At 41.4% G+C, this 21903-nt stretch overlaps 1 long non-coding RNA gene across 2 annotated transcripts; it reads right to left on the bottom strand.

Moving 5' to 3' along the window:
• Positions 1-914: 914 nt before the first annotated feature.
• On the bottom strand, positions 915-19806 carry LOC117359981. 2 transcript variants are annotated; one of them, XR_004539336.1, is made up of 5 exons: positions 19687-19806; positions 17732-17834; positions 10087-10151; positions 8304-8374; positions 915-1422 (listed from the first exon to the last, which is right to left on the bottom strand). It is a non-coding gene; the product is annotated as an uncharacterized LOC117359981 (long non-coding RNA). The 2 variants fall into 2 exon arrangements; XR_004539337.1 differs by lacking the exon at positions 17732-17834 and having other exon boundaries at positions 19687-19785.
• Positions 19807-21903: the final 2097 nt, after the last annotated feature.

The following is a 21903-nucleotide window of genomic DNA, read 5'->3' as shown; positions in this document are numbered from 1 at the left end:
TTGCACACACAATTTTGTGCATCATACATAGGGATAGATTCACTAACCTTCCGATCCGTGTCAGATCCGTGGGCGATTGGAGGTACGTTGACTGATTCACCAACCATCTTCATGCAAATGGGGGCGATCGGAGGCATGCCCACTTGTGATGACATGAATCGCTAGGTAGCAATCCTGATGCATGCGCAGACCATCTACTTTACCTGCAGATGGTCTGCACATGTGTTTTCTGTCTGGTTTTTTTTTTTTTATTTTTTTTTTTTTTTGCTGGCCCCAACTCTCCTGCTCTCTGCTGCCCTTCTGTAATGTAATGTAATTTGTAATTTATTTCTTATATACCGCTAAACTCCGTTAGGATTCTAAGCGGTTTACAGAAAAATAGACAATAGGGTGCATTAAAATTATAAGTAAAATAAGTAAATTTGAAAAACTCGACCACAAAAACTTATCTTATTTGTTTAGTAGTCTTCACTGTCGGAGTCTTAATAGTAAAATCTCAATTCATGTCCAAAATTGAGATTTTACTATTAAGACTCCGACAGTGAAGACTACTAAACAAATAAGATAAGTTTTTGTGGTCGAGTTTTTCAAATTTTGATATTACACACAGTATTTGATGCAGATTTTTTGAATAAGCATTACGTATTTAAAACCACATCTTAAATATTGAGTGGTGTAGGGTTTATATTACAAAATAGTGACTAAAAAATAGCACTTAAAAAATCGTTTTAAAGGCCAATGATTGGAGCAGGAGTATTTCTACTACGCGGATTGTCTCAGTTTGTGACTGCATTGCTGTGCGTAGGCTCCATTTCTGAGGCCGGATAGGATGCCTTGATAGATGAAGGCTTGACAATACTGATGTGTATTGTTTGGTATAGTGGTATTTCGCTATTATTTTTGTATTTGTGTTATATACCACTGGGTTATATTACATTTGGTTTGATACTAGTACAATATTTCTGAATTCATTTTTTCAAATTTATAACATAAACATAAAGTTTCCCACATACAGTATTCTTTTAAATGATTTTTATTGGTAATGCAGCCAAAATCACAGCAAGACACGAAAGGCATAAAAGAACGGTATACAAAAAATCAGTGCCCGCATCAGTTTTGCCACTTTAAAGTTGGATAAGCGGTTGGGTGGCTTGAACCTCCCAGATATTCGCCTGTACAACATCGCTTCATTGATGCGGTTTGTCCATGAGGGGATTAATGGCAGTTATAAATTTTTACCCCAGGGGTGGATGACTGCGCGGTGCGCTCCACAGTCCTTTTTATCTTTATTGCATGGGTCACCACAGGCTGTGTCTGGGGCCATCCCTCGGTTCCACATTTTGTAACCTTTTTGTTTAGCATGGCGGTGGTGGCGAAGACGGCAGCAGCGAATACCTCAGGCATCCCCCTTCATACAGTATTCTAAAACAATATAAAGTCCACATCAAGGGAGAGGATAGGATATTTAAATATATTCACAACATATATAAGAAATAGTGCCCATAATTATCAAAGTTTAGATCTTATGACGAACATCCACCTCTTTGTCTAACAGGAATCTTTCTAGCTGATCTGGTTCGAAGAAAGCATACAAATTATTTAAATAAGTAATCATAAACTTGGCTGGAAATTTTAGGAAAAATGTTGCCCCTAACAACAAAACTTGAGATTTATATTGGAGAAATTGTTTTCCCATATTCTTAGGGCTCCTTTTTACGAAGCCGCAGTAATGGTTTAACACGCATAATAGCACGTGCTAAACCGCCGGCCACGCTAACCGCTACCGCCTCCTCTTGAGCAGGCGGTAGTTTTTCGGCTAGCGCAGGGGTTAGCGCATGATGAAAAGTTGCCCGCGCTAAAGCCGCTAACTCGGCTTCATAAAAGGAGCCCTTAATTAGATTGCTTTCATAATTGTGGAAGTTTTTCCATTCAGAGCATATCTTCTTCAAGCACCCTGATTATTCTCCCTCTACTGAGATTTTACTAACTAATCCATTTTTTTAGCGAGTGGATTTTCAGATTCTTCACTGTCGGGTAATTTTTGTTATTATAAAAACTGTAATAGAAATCCTACATTTATGGCTGGTTCACAAAAACAAAAGGATTACCTTAAATCATTTCAGCAGAGCATAAAACTAGATAAACATTCCTGAAGTCATTTCTGCCATTAGATCATAATCTGGCTGAAACAGAGAAAGTCTGGAAAATCATGCAAGGCTCATTCCTTTTATTTTTGTTTCAGTCTATCAGATCTAAAGTTGATGCATGTCTTGGGTAGAACCGAGCTTTTCAAAGCTCTGTGTCAATCAGAATCAGCTTTATATATTCTGTTTTCAGCATATCCAGGAAACATTTCTGTAAAATGTATAAATAGGCAAGAGCATTTACACACAGGGTCAATTTCCAGTCCCTTAGTGAAACTTACAAATATAGAGGTTACTTTGTATCCTTACTATAGACATTAATGCCTCTCGTAGGAAATGTTTTGGCAACCAATCTAGCCCTGCCTCTTCCTCCCACCCCACTGACAATGGGGACAGGGTTAAGCTGAGGAAGGAAAAAACAGGCATGTTGTGAAACAATACACATAATTTTACCCATACTGAGATGGGATAGTTTGGGTTTTTTTTTTCTAAAACTACTGTTATCCAGGTCCTTCCAGTTGGCAATTTTCAAAGCCATTTATGTAGGTAACTATGCCTGCCTTAAAACTCAAACTTGTAATACAGGAGCCTATGCACTAAAGATTTTATTACATACGCATTAGCAAACTATGTACTAAGGGTTGGATTCTGTATATTGCAGCCAATATTGTGGGCCCAATTCTATAGTATATGTCACCTAAGAAACTGGTGCCATTATTCTAATTTGAAATGATTTTTATTGAACAAACCAAAAAGAACAATGAACACAGTAGAAAGTACAGCATTTGTTCAGGAACTATACACCCACAATCCCCTGATCCCAATATCCCCCCACCGCCCCCCCTACCTAACACACCATCCCCCCCCCACCCACACCCCGCCCTACCACAATATAAACCAAAATATACAAATGAATGAAAAGCTGCCAGAAGAACCAAGCACAAGATATGACAGACGAAAAACGCTCCAGGCAGAATGAAAGAGTAGCAAACAATATGAGAACAGAGAAAGAGCAAGTATCCCAACCCACCCAACCGAAGAGGCCTGATCAAAACAGTTACATCATAATCAGCATGTAAATATTAAAACGTTTTAATATATTACAGCATTCACCAATGTGGTAGTAGCTGTTAGTAACTCTAGCCTTTAAGTTTTATCACGTGTAATAAAAAGAAAAAAAGAAATTAAGGTTGAATTTTTATGTATTAGGCTGCCATATAATATTTATACTCATTATGTTAAGATATTTGACTTTGAATTATGTGTGCTGTTTCACAACATGCATGCTTTTCCCTTCCTCAGCTTAACCCTGTTCCCCCTCCTCCCTCTTCCCCCCCCCCCCCCGTGAGCTTCACTCAGCTTGCAAGTCCCTCCTATTTGTGCTCTTTTCTTCAACTGTCAGCTCCAAACTGTCCTTTCTGCCTTGCTGCACTGTATGTGTGGAACAAGCTGCCTGAATCTCTATTGCGGGTTCCATCTCAGGCAGTGTTCAAGGCCCATTTAAAAGCCCACCTCTTCAAGAGTGCTTTCAACTCCTATCTCCTCTCTCCTTGGGTTTTGCATCCCCAACCCTATATGTCATGTCTGTCTGTCCAAGTTAGATTGTAAGCTCTTCCGAGCAGGGACCATCTATTAAATGTCAAAAATGCCATTCAGCACTATATAAGTGATAAATAGTAGAAGTAGTAAATATTTAAAGGATGAGTACACCATGAGGTTCAGAGCACCCGTGCTTTACATTTTCTTCAGTAGACAAAGTATAAGAAAGTTACTCCTAATAGATGAAAGGCCAATAGAAATATAATTGCTTATGTTGAAAAACTATGAAGACAATAAAACCATTCTTAGAGATACATTGCACCATGAAGACCAATCACTTACTGCCGTTGGTGTGTGTGTGCGCGTGTGTCACTTTCTGTTCTCTTTTTCCTCTTTTTAAAATCCTTACCCTTACATCTTCTCTTGCTTGACTTGAATGCCTGTCATATGGCATTGAATGATTAAAGCAAGGTAACATTTCCTAGCCCCATCTGAACCTCTAAGATGTTATGATGCGATATACTCCCTTTCAATCACTTGCTATCGTTTTGACACGTCTTGAGCCAGACTGGGCTCTTATGCCTTTCAGCGCCATACATACTTCAGACATTCCTTAAGGTCAGCACTTAACTTTCCTACCTCTTTCAGACTATAAAATAAAGTGCACTTGCACTCCTAAAGAAACAATTACAGCCAAGGTCAGCATCATAAAATACTTATCTACCTTTATTTTTCTTACCTGAAGGGATCTGCTACTGTACATTGTTCCAAATTGCTCTATGGAATGAAATGTAATATTGATTCTTGGCTTTTCTATTTGGAAATGCATTTATTAATCACAAAATTTGGTAATATGATTAAAATGTTCTTGGATTAACTGTTTTTACTTCCATTAAAAATTGTGCTTGAAAAAAAGTAGGCTAAGTGTAAGCTTAATACTGGAACAATGATTATTTACATACTAGTGTATAAGCCCGTTACATTAGCGGGTGCTAGAGTAGATGTCTGTCTGTCTGGTTTTTCTTTTTCTTTGTCTCTCTCTCCTTGGACGCTGTCTGTTTGTCATTCTTTCTGTCTGTGTCTCTCCCTGGCCCCCTGTCTGTCTGTCTTTCTTTCTGTCTCTGTCTCCCTGGCCCCCTGCCTACCTGTATTTCTCTGTTGCGCCATGCCTGCCTGTCTCTCCGTGGCCCCCTTCCTATGTCCATAGTGTCCCATCCTATGTCCTTAGTGCCCTCAGTGCCTCCTTTCTATGTCCTTAGTGCCCCCCAGTGTCGCTTTCCTATATCATTAGTGTCCCATCCTATGTCCTTAGTGCCCTCAGTGCCTCCTATGTCCTTAGTGCCCTCAATGCCTCCTTCCTATGTCTTTAGTGCCCCTACCTATGTCCTTAGTGCCCTCAGTGCCTCCTATGTCTTTAGTGCCCTTTCCTATGTCCTTAGTGCCCCCAGTGCCTCCTTCCAATGTCCTTAGTACCTCTTCCTACATCCTTAGTGCCCCCAGTGTCTCCTTCTCATGTCCTTAATGCCCCCAATGCCTCCGTCCTGTGTCCTTAGTGCCCCCAGTGCCTCCATCCCATGTCCTTAGTGCCCCCAGTACCTCTGTCCTGTGTCCTTGGTGCCCTCAGTGCCTCCTATGTCCTTAGTGCCCTCAGTTCCCCTTCCTATGTCTTTAGTGCCCCCCAGTGCCTCCTTCCTATGTCTCCCTCACTGCCTTCCAGACTTTGTCCCACCCCCACCCCTACCCCTCGAAGCCAGCCTGCCTGCCTCCCTCCCATCCCCCTGTGCAGTAGAACCCTTGAGCAGCATCTTTCCATTTCTACCCCCCCATCACCCTGTACAGTAGAACCCGGCATTTTTATATCCCTCCCTCCCTCCCATCCCCCTGTGCAGTACAACCATCGAGTAGCATGTTTCCATCTTCCCCCCCCCACCACCACTACCGCCACCGTGCAGCAGACCCTCCCACCCTCCCATCCGACCTACAAACCTCCCGGCTCCAGCAGCATCCGCAGCACTTTAAATACGCTGCTTCACGGCCTTCTACTGCCCGTGATTTCCTCTGCCGCCTCTCTGTCTCAATGTCATCATGGACGCGGCAGAGGAAATCAGGGCAGTAGAAGGCCGCGAAGTAGCATGATTAGAGTACGGCGGACGCTGCTGGAGTTGGAAGGTTTGTGGTCGTCTCGCGTTGGGAGGGTCAGGTGGGAGGGTCAACGGGGGTTCGAGTACGCTGAGGAGGGATGCGCTGGGGGGGGCGATGACGACTAACTGCCTTACAGTGAGTGAGGGGGGAGTCAAAGTGCGCATACGCACTCCTGCTGGCCACGGACCTACGGATCACGGATCATGCAGGTAAGAGTGCGCGTGCGCACTTAGCGTTTGATTATAGTAGATGTATACTTAGGTTGACTTATTGACATTTGAATAGCAGGAAAAGATAATTACTAAAAGTTAATACTTCTAATGATTCTGGAATGGAATGCTTGATATCTTTCAATGCCTTTTTTGTTGTAGGTTTAATAACTGAACTGAAATAGTACATATCAGACTAGGTTCCAAATATTAACATAAGAGTTGTTTTTTGGGTGATTTTTTTTTTTTTTCTTAAGTCGGTTACTTGATAAATTATGATCCTTGCTAAGGTAGTATTCTGTAAAAGCTTGGCCTAACTTTGAGCTTAAGCTCTTATGCCTGTCAAAAGCTGATCTAAATACTGGTACTTGCTTAACCAATAACATTAAATACTGGTGCTTGTTTAACCAATAGTATTTGCTATTGTTCTATAACTACACTTAATTCTGAGAACGCCTCTGATCCGCCCATGCCCCTCCCATGGCCACATCCCCATTTGGAGTTTCACATTATAAAATTTAGTCATGGATGTTACAGAATAGGGTGTAGGACAGATCCATGTGAATCTCCTAATTACTGCTATTAAGGTGGGAATTCATCAAGGAGTGCTAACCACAACAGCGTGTGCTAACCACATTAGTGCACAGTGATTAGTGTGTACTAAATGCTAAGATGCCCATAGGAATATAATGGATGTCTTCGTGTTTAGCACACACTAATCATTAGTGCATGTTAAATTGTATAGCACCACTTGATGCTTGAAGCATTCCCCAAATGCTTGTTAACATTAATTATTGATTGTTAATGCCTAATTGACTAAGTAGTTTACACGTTGTTCTGAGATCCATGCCCAAATTTCAGCAATCTATATGAGAATGGACATGACAGCGCTAATTAGTTAGCATGAGAGACATTGCCGCATGCTAATTGATTGGTGTGAGGTTAACATGGGGGCCCTTACCACCTACAAAACAGGTGACGGTAGAGGGCTCCTGTAGTATTTTTTTTTTAATGGCTCCATTCTAGTGATGAAATTAGCATATGTGAAACGTTATTGCATATTAAGCCCCCCATGGACCGCTATAAATGCAGGCTTTTCCTAATTATGACCAGGATAGCCATGCAAATGATTTATTTTTTGTATAGATTCCAATTGTTTTTAAGTGCTTATTTGATTATTATTATTTGTATGTAAATTGTATTGCACTTTCTGTTGGAGACATGATCGAGACATTCAAATATGTCATGGGCCGTATCGAGGTGGTGGAAGATCTCTTTTTTCTAAAGGACCCATGGCAACAAGAGGGCATCCGTTGAAAATCAGGGGTGGGAAATTTCATAGCGACACCAGAAAATATTTCTTCACCAAAAGGGTTGTTGATCGCTGGAATAATCTTCCACAACAGGTAATTGAGGCCAGCAGCATGCCTGATTTTAAGAAAAGATGGAATTGGCATGTGGGATCTCTTCATGGAGGTAGTTAGGGGGTGGGTCATTAATGGGCAGACTAGATGAGCCGTGGCCCTTTTCTGCCGTCATTTTCTATGTTTCTATGTTTGTATTGTAAACTAAATAAAATAAAATAAAAAAGCAGCCTTGATGTACAGCAAAGACCCAAAGTAAGGGTGCTAAGGTCACTCTTGCAGTGGCTTTCTCAAAAAAGTCCTTGAGATTCAGCACTAATGCTCCCTTTAATGCTTTCCTTGTTCCAAAGAGAGCTTCCTTCCACAGTTCATAAGATGTAGTAGCGTGCACAGGCCCAACATATCAAGATGGAAATTTTTTTTAAATCAGATTCCTCTGTGAAAAAAATAAAAAGAGTTTTCATCTCAGCAATGCAGGTATTCACCGAATGAGCTCAGCTGCTTATTCGAGTTTTTCTCACTGAAGGTGAATGCCAAATGCCAAGGCAGCACCTTCTCCTAAGTCTTACGTAACAGCAAACAATATTGAGCAATAGTTTAGAAATGCATAGGACAAGTAGTAATGCTCACCCCATATTAATTACATTTTACAGCATTTTGAACTTTTTTATTTATATATTGTTTCAACTGTAAATTTCAAGAATAAATTTTGATGGAAATTAAGGTTTACATAATTCTATAATTCAATAGAAAAGGGAATTTTAAAAAAACTAAACAGCAAAATAACCAGGAAATGCAATCCGCAACAGTTTGGGGGAAGTGCCAACTACAATTAAAGCCACTTAAGCAAATATTAAACCTACAAATAAGGAACAAGGAACCATAATCTCTGTTGGAGACCGTACCTAATTATATGGCAGCATTACCTCTCCTTCTTAGAAGATGATGTAGGAAAGAGAAAGGAGACAGCTTCAGGCTATTTATTAAAAGGAAAAAAAAAAAAAAAAAAAAGACAGTTGAGCGGATTCGTATAAACCAAACTCACATCCTCATGTTTTACAGTTCATTTGCAAGGGAATTTCAGAAACTAGTACCAATCTATAGCATTCTAGGATACAGCAACAAAAACGGTTACCTCTTCTTAGTGATCCATGCAATATCTAGGAAAAACTCATTTAAAAACAAAAACATAGTTTATCTCCATGTCTGAAAAATAGTCTCAAAATCTAGTCTCTGTCTGGTTCAAAACCTAAGGTAATTAGGAATGTAGCAGGATGCACACAAGGCTCTACTGCTGAATCCAGGAATGTATTAAGGCCTAGATTTACTAGCAATAGTGACTCAATTGCTGTTGGCCGATTCTCTGGCCGATTTTCCAGCAGCGATTGATTCACTATTAAGTTTGCATGCAAATGATTTGCACAGAGGTGCAAATCATTTGCATGCAAACTCCCTGACTCAATCGCTCAGTGAGTGATTGAGTTGGGGCAGAGCCCTGATAGTAGTGATAGGAGAAGCTGGCACTACTGTCAGGGCTCCCTTCGCCCCCTACCGCTTTAAAAAAAAATGGCAGGAGGGATGATGACTCCCTCCTGCTATTGACGCTCCCCTGCCGCAATTAAAAATATGGTAGGAGGGATGCCAACTCCCTCCTGCCATTGGTGCTTCTTCCTCCCCCCCCCATAAAAACAAACAGCAGGAGGGATACCTACTCCCTCTTGCTAGCAGATGCCCTCTCCCACTCCCTTGAAAAGTTGGAAGCAATGATGGACTTAAGCCACACCCTGATGCATCAGCTGATGTACAGGGAGGGGCCTAAGGCCCTGATTAGTTCAGGCATCTCAGGCTCCTCCCATGGGAGGGGCCTGAGAAGCCTAAGCCAATCAGGAACTTCCTTAGGGCTGAGCCTAAGGAAGTCCCTGATTGGCTAAAACATGTCTGGGTAAATCCAGACAGCTGGTAACCCTACTCCTTAGTCATCTGGATACAGCACTGAATATTGGCCATATCCAGATAACTTCTAGGCACTACCATATATCCAGACATTCAGTCACTGCACCTGGAGAGATGCCAGCACTGGCTATTCAGATATAATTCAGGCCATGGCAGTCAGCTCTCACAAAATCACTGATCACTGTGGGTTGACTATTGCCCTTGTCTTAAATACATAAAGATCAGGAATATGATTCCTCAAACAGTTAATACTAGAAAGTATACTTCTGTAAGAATGCTGGTGACTGTAAATTATGTCTTGTATAGACTATTGAGGTTTTTAAATATTTTTTTAACAAAATTAAAGAAAAAGGGTTTCCTTAAGAGTGATGGAATCTGTTGATGTTTTTATGTCAGGCCAAGGAAATGTGTTGGCAAGCTTTAAAGTTAAAGTTCTTTCCCCACAAATAGGATTTTTTTGCCAGTATAAAATTCTTCATCCAGTCATGCAAGGGGCCAAAGGGCTTGAACGACATGTGACCACACCAAAAACCTCAAAAACATATGTAGAAGCTGCAACATGACTTGTATAACACTCTTCACATACACCAACCAAACAATGAACTTCTGAGTTGTATCTGGGGAATGTTTTGCACTTTCATGCAAGTTGTTTGCTCAGAAAAGCAGGAACAGTAGCAGATATTAAAATGTGCTTGGAAGGACAGTGTCAGGAGTCTTCTAATTGTAAAAACTTACCAAATAAAGATGCTGATCCCCAGGAATGCAAGCTGCACAGTTTTTTCCATCTCTATAAGAAATGTCTGAGGAGTAAAGCAACCAGTTCATATTCTAAAACTAGGTTCTTATCCAGTGTATGACTGTTTTCATGTCTTCAATTTAAACTGTAACAAAGTCTAAGAGTAGATGATGCTAGGCAAAAGGAGTGTTTCTTTTAGAAATAAGGGATCACCATACAGCTATAGAATAAATTAGTTCTTCAGGTATAAACATGTTAAATTATCACCTGTGAAATTTATCTCCTTATATTACACTTTTTACAAAAAAACAGAAGCTTAACTCATATATTTAATTAATTTATAAAGTCAATTTAATAAATATTCCCCCTATTACCATAAATACATTTTTATCTTTTATAAATATGCTTATTTCCCACTCATACAATTCATAAAACATCCAACAATTCATTATACAACATCTTGCTACTTAGAAAACCTGGACCATCAGTCCTTCAGAGTCCAGTCTTTTAAAATATCGTTGAAAATCCCATACTGCTTGGACTTAACTCTTGTGTTGATAAAACCATGTCACTTCAAGTTCATCATTGATAACCAAATGATATTCAGCCAGCTCTGAGACTTTACTTTGCAAAGGTCTCTAATTCTGAACACCTTCCCTAATGGGAAGTCATTGTACTTAAACTGTTTGCTTATGGTCCCTTTTATTTCAACACCTTTACATAGCACACAATCATATCAGAAAATGTTATAAAGAAGACAGTTTTAAAATTCTCTAGTGTAATGAACAGTGTGCATTAGGTTAAGGTTTCTGATGGTCGTTGAATAATTTTTACTCTGCAGAATAATATCAGAGTATGACCTGCATTAAATTTATGAGAAACTATAAAACCAAGATGGTTGAATGATTTTAGATTCTTATTTAAAGTGTTCAATTACTCTTTATTGCAGATGGTTTCTTTCCTCCTTTTCATGCCTTTGACATACTTGGATAAAAATAAATACCATTTCCAAATGGTATGAATTTACTGTATACCTCCCCCCCCACCCCCCCACCCCCATGGATGAAGATTGTGCACATGGAGCAACAGGAGTGCTGCTAAAATAACTTCACAGTTGGATGAGAAAATAGGAGTAAGACATTGCCAGAACACCTACATATTATCTGGTGTCATTTCCTATTAATCTAAGAAAATATTTCTTTATGAAAAAGGGTGATGGATGCCTAGAATTCAAGAAAGCTTGCAACAAGCACAGAGGACCTCTAAAGAAGATGAAAAGGTTGCTAGGAATGTACAGACTGGATAGACCATTTGGTCATTGTCTGCTATCATTTTTCTAATGTAGTGCTTAGAGCTACAGCCGCAGCACCCTGAGGTTGTGGGTTCAAACCCCGCGCTGCTCCTTGTGACCCTAGGCAATAATCCTCCACTGCACCAGATATATTAGATAGATTGTGAGCCCACCGGGACAGATAGTGAAAATGCTAGAGTACCTGATTTGTAACCTCTTCTGAGCTCCTTTAGGAGAACGGGCTAAAAATTGAATAAATAAATTCCAGGGTAATTTCTAATCCAGGAAATATATAGATTCTAGCTTAATGGTAGCAATTATGGGGGGAAAGTCCATCTATCTAAAGACCTGATAGGAGGGAGAGAGGGGTAAAGGAGACCTAGCCGAATTTCCAGATTCCACTGGCAAGAAGAGAGAATCAGCAATGCTGAAAGAGCCAGCAGGAGTCTTTGTGTCCTGCCAACAGGAAGATATAAGCTGTGCTGCAGAAGTTTCCATGTTCTACCAAGGAAGACTAGACTGCTTTCAGAAAAAGGAAGGGGTGAATTATGGGACAGATCATAATGGAAGAACAGGGATTGGAGAGGAGAAAAGGCAAGAAGAGACAGAGCATAAAGGAAGGGGCAGTGTTAGAGGAGGAATGGAGAAAAGATGGAGAGTGATAGACATAGATGGAGAGTGATAGACATAGGAGACCTGAAGGAGGGAGTGAAAGGCGCATGACAGGAAAGAAAGTGTATAAGATGATTTGCAGGGAAAGGAAGAGAAGGGCATGACAGGGAAGAGAGCCTGGAGCCCTTAAGGTTCCTATTACAGAGTCACAATTCCTTAATTGGTAGTTTGGGGAAAACTATTAAGGTGTTTATACTGCCTTCTTGTGTTGGAATGCCCTAAACCTAAAGTAATCATAGAGTAGCATTAGAAGCTGACAGAAGAAATCCCTGCTCTTAGTAGGTATGTCTCTTTAAAGAGAGGGAGATTGGAACTCCCAGGTGGGCTTCTAGATAATTTGTAAGGAAACTCCCTCAGCCCCATGAATATTGAAAGAAAATGGTCCAATCCCAGTGTAGGGGAGGAAATCATTAATTTCCTGGTGAGACATAAAATCTCCCTTAAGATCAGTGAAATGGAGGGAAAGAAGTGGGTTGACAGGAGTGCCCAGCCCAACACCAGTACACCAATGAACTGCTAAGTCTTGAGGAAAAGCTCTGTCATTGGAATCCAGAATGCAACAACAAGAACAAAAAAAAAAAATGGAACAGAATATTTGCTGACAGCTGGGATTACAAAGGAAGGTTCCCAGTGCTGGTTTAATTTAATGAAGAAGCAGAGGAGAGAGATCAGCCAAGACAGGTATCCATGAATTTACTGAGGAGGCATGCTGCTGCTTCTTTTCTAAGGAACTGAAATCAGATAGACTTTTCCTGGTAGTTTTTTTATTTGCTTGTGCTTTTACAGCCATAGGAGTAAGGATAGCACAAAAGAGTGAAAAATATTGAATGCTTCCAATTGAAGTACTATCTAGGGGTGGTGGCTGTTACTAGTTTAGCAGAATCCTGTGTTTGAAAGTACACAGAGCCAGTCTGGTTATGTTAAATGTTGTAGATTAAACCCAGTAGTTCTAGGAAGAAAAGAGATTGCTTAGGAGAACTCTGGAAGGAAGATGAAGCTAATATGCATATGAACTGCATGCTGGGAAGTAGTTTATATAGTATGAAAGCTAGAAGACAAGAGTATTAAATGTTTGAGTTACACAAAGAGAAAGTTTATGTTACTCTCTTTAGGGCATAGTGCCTTGGTATAAAAATATATTGACTTGTCTTTCTACCTCACCCTGAGTATACAAGGTACTGAGAAGATGTACCTGGTCAGCTTTGGAATTTATTTTCTAGGATTCTTTATACTGGTAAAAATTGTGGCCTCACACTTTCTACGATAAATGTAGTAGTTAGAATGTCTTATGGACTTCGGATCTCTTCTCTGTGGCTCAATAGCCTGTCTACCAGGCAATTTAAGACGCATGGTGTGATGTTCTACTAACCTTTTCCATACCTGATGTTGCTGTTCTAGAAACAGGTATGTACTTTTCTATCCATATTTTTTTTGGTGGGGAGTACACCAAAATCCTACTATACTACCTTATAAGTAGCCATAAGGGCTTTTAGGGTGGGAGATAGGAGAGTATAGTACATTTTGGGGAATTTTTTGAGGGCCCACCATAGATTAAAAGGACGGATATCTGGCACCCTATATGTGAAGTTTATAGCAGTGTGGCCAGTCCATTACAATGCTTGCCCATCCCATGTCTAAATGGTGCCTATTTGGATGTTTCTAACTTGGACTTTTTGGGGGGGTCAAAAATAATGAATACAATTAGACAAGTTGGCGGCCTAGACGTTTTGATGGCCAAGACATCCAAGTAAGGGATTTCCAAAAATATTATTTGGATCTCATTTGAGAAAGGCCATTTCTCCGCCTCCAACTTTGGACTTTCTGCAAGAAACATCCAAAACCGGACTTAGTTATCTTATCAGAATGGACCCTCCATGTGTTAGCTGGAGTAAAATAACTTGATATTCAAGGCCAAAGCCCACACCGGTCCTGTCTTTGAATATCCAAGAATAATGCTGTTTCAGTGGTGAGCAAAATGTTCACCGCTACAAGCTGAATATTATCACCTTAGATTGTGAGCCCTCCAAGAACAGGGAACCACCTACTGTACTAGAATGTAATGTACCGTGAGCTATTAATGAAAAAGGTGTAAATAAAATCCAAAACTAATAGTAATAATTAAAAAAAAATAATGGTACTCAGTAGGCAACTGCAAGTAGGCAGTATATTTGGATGGAGCGTGGACTCTGCACCTAGAGATGTGTACAACTTATAGAATATTATGAGCAATCATGACAAGATGCCACAGCCATTTTACACTAGTATTCCAAAACTGGCCAAGTGCACTCTAATGCAGTTTGTAATTCAGACTACGCACACCTATTTGTGGTATCTACATTTTGGTGTAGCTTTTTATAATTACCACCTTAGTATACCATTGTAAAGGGGACATTCACAGGAGAGGGGCACAGGTAGGACAGAGATAGGCCAACATTTATACATTTACCTTATAGAATATTATACGTTTAGGCCCAGATTCTCTAAAAGTGCGTCCCGATTTTAAGCAGCTGTAGGCGTCCTACAGCTGTCTAATCAGCCAATCGGGATGCACGTTTTTTTTAAAAAAATGCTCCCCAGGCAGGCCTGAAGGAGCCTCCGGGAGCTTAGGGAGACCCGCAAGATGCCTAAGCTCGTATAAGGGCCTTAGGCGGGCCTTAGGCTGAACTTAGGCGGCCCTACGCGTCTCCCTAGTAGATGAGAAGCTTAAAAATGTAGGCCAGCAAAATGCTGGTCTACATTGTAAGTAAACGCGGCCGCTATACTTATCGCGGCAATAAGTATAGCGAGCCGTGGCCCCTGACCGATCACTGGCAGGAGGGTGCCCAAACCCTCCTGCCCGAAGACGCACCCCCCCCCAACACTACCGACCGCCCCCCCCCCGACACTACCGACCGCCCCCCCCTCCGACATTACCGATCCCCCCCTGACAATATCGGTCACTGGCAGGAGGGTGCCCAATCCCTCCTGCCCGAAGACGCACCCCCCCCCCGGCGCTAACAACCCCCACTCCACCAAACCTGTTCTTACAGATGGGTCTTGCACGTCGAGCAAGCAGGCACGCCTCGTCGAAATGAGGCGGGCCCGCCCCTTCCCGGTCCATCCCGCCGAAGCCTAAGGTCTGATTGGCCCAGGCTCTAGAAGCCTGGACCAATCAGGCCTTAGGAATAGCGGGTCCGCCCATCCCTACTAAGTCTAAGGTCTGATTGGCCAATCAGGCCTTAGATTAAGTGGGGATGGGCGGACCCGCTATGCCTAAGGCCTGATTGATCCAGGCTTCTAGAGCCTGGGCCAATCAGGCCTTAGGCTTCGGCGGGATGGGCCGGGAAGGGGCGGGCCCGCCTCATTTCGACGAGGCGTGCCTGCTTGCTCGACGTGCAAGACCCATCTGTAAGAACAGGTTTGGTGGAGTGGGGGTTGTTAGCGCCGGGGGGGGCGTCTTCGGGCAGGAGGGATTGGGCACCCTCCTGCCAGCGACCGATATTGTCGGGGGGGGGAGATCGGTAATGTCGGGGGGGGGGCGATCGGTAGTGTCGGGGGGGGCGGTCGGTAGTGTCGGGGGGGGGGGTGCGTCTTCGGGCAGGAGGGTTTGGGCACCCTCCTGCCAGTGATCGGTCAGGGGGCCACGGCCCGCTATACTTATAGCGGCAGAGAGATCCCTTGCCGCGATAAGTGTAGCGGGCCGTGTCTAATCTAACCCGCGTCTGTAACATGGACGCCGGTTACAGAATCGGGGTTTAGTTTAGGCCGATTCTGAATAGGACGCCTCTCCCGGGCGTCCTATACAGAATCAGGGCCTAGGTGTCTTGCGGGCCTCGCCTTCAATATAGGCGGCCTGCCTGGGGAGCATTTTTTTTAAAAAAAACGTGCATCCAGATTGGCTGATTAGACAGCTGTAGGACGCCTACAGCTGCCTAAAATCAGGACGCACTTTTAGAGAATCTGGGCCTAAGGGCCTTATTCTATAAACAGCGTCTAACTCAGTAGGCTCTAGGAAAACGGCGCCTACCACATGTTATCCATAGTTATGCTCTGTTTATAAAAACGCATCTAATGGCGCCTAAATCAAGTTAAACACCAATAGGCATCTGCAATTTAGGTGCCAGTATATTAGACCAGGGTTTTCATGAGTTAAAATACCGGCGCCTAACTCAATCCATCCCAAACCTCCGTCCCTAACCATACCTACTTTTCATTGTAGACGCCTACCGCAAGGTGTTAGGTGCCTACTGGGTTAGGAGCCTACCAGCTAATTCATTTTCTTAAATTGTTTTTTTTAATCAGGTTTTAATGATGCTTTCAATTATCAGTGCCAAATAACCAAAAAAAAAATAAAAAAGCTATGCACCGACATTGATAGGCGCCATTTATAGAATCAGGGCCTACATGTACAAATGTCACATTTAACTGCTAATATTTATGTTTGCCATAGATCAGGAATAAATGTTAGCTCATAAATGTAAATGTTAGTGCTGACGTGTTAGTATTCTATAACAACAATTACACTCATAAGTGCCATTTTATAATAAATTCATGGTCTGCCTCCACCCATTCACCCCCCACCCCCAGAATACCATCATAGGTAATAATACACCTTCCATTATTCATAGTGTTCATGCAAACTTCAATGTTTACTCCAGCATGTCTGAATTCTGTGCAAATATTGTAATTAGTAATCAAATCTTGTTTCTTATCTCCACTAAGAACGCCCTTATAAATGTTGTTGATTAAATCTGTAGTTCTCCTCTTTGTTGGATCTTTCAGCTCTCCACAGAGCTTGTTAAATCTTTCAATCTTCTGACATTGACAACATTTTATAAGTGCTGTCTCAAGGAACATTCATTTTCTCATTAAAAGGAAAAAAAAAGTCATTACAGTGATCAAACAAAATATAATTAAAATTCCATGCCTTGTTAAGGATATACTAATCTAAAAAATAGAGGGTCAATATTCAAAGTTAAACTGGGTTGGAGAGGCCACAGCTCTGACTGCCTTGGCACTGTCTGGATGGTACCAGGACAGTCCAGTTGTAGAGTCAGGGTGGACCTGGAAGTTATTTGAGCACTGCCACTATTCAATGTTCATAACCAGATAACTAACTGTGCATGTGGGCCTGCATAAAATGCCATCTCTACTATGCCCTATTAATTATCTGGATACCTGCACTGAATATCAACCAGATCTGGATAACGTCTGGCAGCCACGAAAGTTCAGAATGTTCGATGCCAGATTAGGCCCAGCACCGAATATCCAGGTCTAATTCAGCCCACAGCAGTCATTATTGTAAAAAAAAAAAAAAAAGCTGATTGTTATAAGCTGAATATTGTGGTCCTACATTTTCATTACAAACAAAAGACATTCAAAATCTTAAGGTCCGAGCTTGATATTTCTATTGCACACTCAACAAAAATAATTTTATTCTTCAAACTGCCACATATTCTTAAAACTAAATGCACTGCACATATGTTATAAAGTGAGCTTTGATCCTGCCTATTTTTAGCTAGCTACGTTCCTCATTTCATTAATGAGAAATCTTCAGGGGGCAGCAAGTGTTGGAGAAAAAATTATCCAAATAGCGACAATTATTCAGCAACTCTCCAGATATATATTTACTTACATTTATTTTAGGCCTGCTAAATAGCAAATATACTGTAGGTGCCTTTGTAGAATTGACCTCTACCTACCTATTATGTACTAAATCCCACATTAAGGTGACAATTCATAAGAACAACCATACTGGGTCAGACCAACGGTCCATGTAGTCCAGTCTCCTGTTTCCAACAGTGGCTAACACAAGAAAAACAAAAAGAAGACCCAATATTCCACAATGAAAGCAATTCAACGATTAAAAACAAAACAACTATGGATGTTCTGAAAGATGATTTTATTATTCACTCTTCACAGTAAAATACAAATATAAGTCTAAATATGTAGTACACATGTGATTCCAACCATACCCTACACAGTCCGTGTTTTGGCGAACACGCCTTCCGTAGGGGTCCGGATGATATTGGGTACACAGATAAAAATATGGACTAAAAGCAGTATACGTGTCTTTGAGTTAACGGCATCATGCTCACACAGAAAGCTAAAAGTCTTTAGCCTGCCATTCGGACCCCTGAGGAAGCAAGTTTGCCGAAACATGGGCCAGGTAGGGTCCAGTTGGACAATCACATGTGTACTACATATTGTGACTGGGCACGGCCAAGCTGGGCTCAGCAAGTGGCCTAACCCAGTGAACACAAACCTCAGCCGAGTGGTTTGCGAGGTTGTTTTGGTAGCTTGGTAAGGCTCAAAATAAAAGAGTTCAAAACTTTGGGTGCAATTTTCTCTGGTAGTGTTTATTGTTTCATCAGCATAAACAAGTGTCAAATAAATTCCCAGGTTTGTATCACCTTACGCTTGAGTCCTGCATTCATAAACAAAAACAATTGCTATCCAAAAATATGCCAGAATATAAAAGCCTTATTCCAACAAAATAAAAGCTTTTCTCCTGCCAGGCAAAACTCCCTTGGGATTAGGCTTAATGCCCCAAGCGTGGGTCTCTCCAATAATTTTCCTTCAAATGGATCAGCTTGGAAAGATCCCCTCCCCAGATCCCAACAAAATGGATGCCTGTGGCTTGTATTTAAAGTTCAAAACAAAGTGGCACTATCATATGATACCATTTTATTTGGTACATTTATGAGAGCGAAAAGTCAACTATCTGTGAGAATTAACAAACTTCTCTTTATATTGACAGGGGTTGCCATCCAGCTTATTTTTAAAAATATTGGAAAAATTGGGATAGACTAAATTACACATTCTGGTGGGAATCCCTTTGTTATATTTTTAAAATGGAGTGGTTTATGGCCATTCAGCAGGGAAATTACAAGAAATTTATAGATGTTTGGGAACTGTTAACTAAATACTGTAAGGACTGATCTCTTTAGATGTCCTTTAAACATACACATCCAGGGTGGGAGGATGGGGGAGGGGGGTATGTTTTTGATTTGGTTTAAAACAGGGGTGTCCAACCTGCGGCCCAAGGGCCGCATGTGGCCTCATGAAGGATTTTGTGTGGCCCCGGTCGAGGGCAATGCAGTGTTTTCCTCTACTGCCCCTGGGTGTTTACTGGCTTCCTCCTCTGTTTTGCTGCAGCGTTTGCGCATTTGTGCTGCCCCAGAAACATTTTATGGGCCAATGTGGCCCAGGGAAGCCAAAAGGTTGGACACCCCTGGTTTAAAGGGTATGTATTGATTGTTCTTGAAGGTATTTATTTATTGTTTAATAGGTGGAAGGGTGGGGGGGAAATAATTTTCCTTTTTATAAATTATTGTAAGTTTAATGTGCTTTAATTTTAATATTATATGTAAGTGTATTAATTATTGTGCACTTCTGTAGTTTAAAAATTGAATAAAGAATAAAAATAAAAAATAAAGTTCAAAACGAAATTTCAACATTTCCAATAAACTTGAGCAGACTTTACTTTTTCCTCCAGCTCCCTTATTAGCAATGGCTCTCAGCCTATGTCCATACCTTCAGAGCTGGGCAAATCAGAACATTCTATTTCCATGTCAAAGGTAATGTCATTATCTGCCATTTCACTATCCTGCACAAACCCAGAATCAACCTTATCATTAGCCTCTTCATCACAAACCTCTGCCTGAGTTTGTTGCCATGAGGTGGACTGTTGCTTTCTGGTTCTCTGTGACTGTAGTCTGTTGCTTTCTTTTTGCTGTGTGGCTCTGGCTTGCTGAGTCTGGAGCAGGTGTGCACTCTGGAACTGGCCCTGTGTGATAGCTAAACCCTTTTCTTTCATTGTAGGGAGCTGATTAGTCCTCCCTGCAGGTGTGTTAGGGTAGCCTGCCATCAGAGAACTTCTCACCTGGCCAAAACCAGTTTGAACTTGTTTGGGTGTAGCCAGTATTCCATTCCTTTCCCTGGCCATATGGCTGCTGGGACATGTAGTCTTCCTGGCTGTTTCCTTACAGCTGGCCTGGGGAAAGCAAAACCAGTGCTGGATGCCTTAGGCATGGTTTGAGGAGGTTTAACTATGGGAAAGCTTGGATTTTGAATATTCCTAGGTGTTGCTTTGGGAGTTATACTAGCAGGCTTAGGTATACTTTTAATGTCTTTAACTTTACCTTCCTCTTTTGGCAAGGCTTCCTCATTCGGAACAGGGGCAGCCCTGTGACAATATTTAGACTTATATTTGTATTTTACTGTGAAGAGCGAATAATAAAATCATCTTTCAGAACATCCACAGTTTTTTTTTTTTGCTTTTATCGTCCAACAGTGTCTAATAGTAGCAACATTCCATATTACCGATCCAGAGCAAGCATTGGCTTCCTCCATGTCTGTCTCAATAGCAGACTAGGACTTTTCCTCCAGGAACTTGTCCAAACATTTCTTAAACCTATCTACATTAACCGCAGTGACTACATCCTCTGGCAATGAGTTCCAGAACTTAACTATTCTTTGAGTACAAAAAATGTCCTCCACTTTGTTTTAAAAGTATTTCCATGTAATTCTAGTAGGTGCCGCCTCTTAGGTGCCCTGATGCAACATAGTGAGTGCGTATTCAATTATGGCAAATGGGCACCAAGATGCCATTATAGAATACTAGCATAGCCTGGCATGCTCCTGACTTTTAGGCAACCACAATTATACCAGCCATAGTATTCTATTATTTATGCATGTAACTTAAAGCCCCACCCATGTTATACCCAAATGCCACCCACATGTATGCCCTTTGCAGTTGTATGCTGTAGCACATATACGTGTCCTTACATGCATGAGTGCTACCTTTCTTTACACTTGCATGTGCAAAGGGGCATGTACCCTTTAATGCCTAGTTATAGAAGCATCCTTCAAATTGCTAACACAGCTTAGTAGCATAGTAATAAGCCCACTACTGCATTCCTTCCATTGCAAGAATGTAGGAGGAAGATTGATAGAGCAATTTTTGAAAGAAAGGATGGGGAAGCATTTTGAATGTGGCAGCCTGCAGCATTGGAGGCAGTATTTCTTTAGTAGAGCAATTCCATTGTAAATGCTGCTAGAGTGGCAGAAAAATTCAGATTTAATTGACCGCTTATTCCTTAGCCAACTCAGTGTTGAAGCATTTCCTTTTACAGAGCACCACTGTTCCCTCTGCTGTCTCCTTCATGTGCACTCCTGGATTAGAGGTAAGAATCTCCTACTTTAGCCAACCAAAAGGAATGTTTTAGAGGCACAACCACAGTAGCCCTGTAGCCCAGTCTTTAGCAAAGGCCTTTTGTTGTTGTTATTAGGTGCAACCCTATGAATAGTTGCTCTGAACTGTGTTCGTTCTTCATTCAGGCAGCTAATCATTGAAAGAGTGGCACTCATAGCTGTTATTGTATCAATCCATTGCCCTGCTGGTCTTCCTCTTTTGTGCTGACCTTCAACCTTGCCAAGCATGATGTCTTTCTCTAATGATCTTTCTCTTTGCATGATGTGCCCAAAGTCTGAAAGTCATCGTCTTATCATTTGAGCTTTCAATGAAGCCTTAGGTTTGATCTTTTCTAATATTGGTTGATTTGTTTTTTGGGCAGTCCAGAGTATATACAGTATTCTTTTCCAGCACCATAATTTGAAGGTGTCGATTTTCTTCCTATCTAGATTATCCTCTGTCTAGCTTTCACATCAATATAGGTAATTCTCAGCTTAGCAGGTAGATCATTCCGAATTTTGCACCCAACTTTTTCTGTTTGGGGCGATACTCTAGCAACTGCTTGTGGGTCTTAGCAGTCTGCTTGCAAAGGTCAGGTACAAAAAGCAGGGTGTGGCCCTCAAACTTGATTGGACCTTTTATGCATGCCTACTGCATGATCTCTAAGACTTGAGGGTA

The sequence above is a fragment of the Geotrypetes seraphini genome, chromosome 4 (assembly GCF_902459505.1).
Source record: "Geotrypetes seraphini chromosome 4, aGeoSer1.1, whole genome shotgun sequence".
Lineage (NCBI taxonomy): Eukaryota > Metazoa > Chordata > Amphibia > Gymnophiona > Dermophiidae > Geotrypetes > Geotrypetes seraphini.
This window is presented reverse-complemented; position numbering and strand designations above follow the sequence as displayed.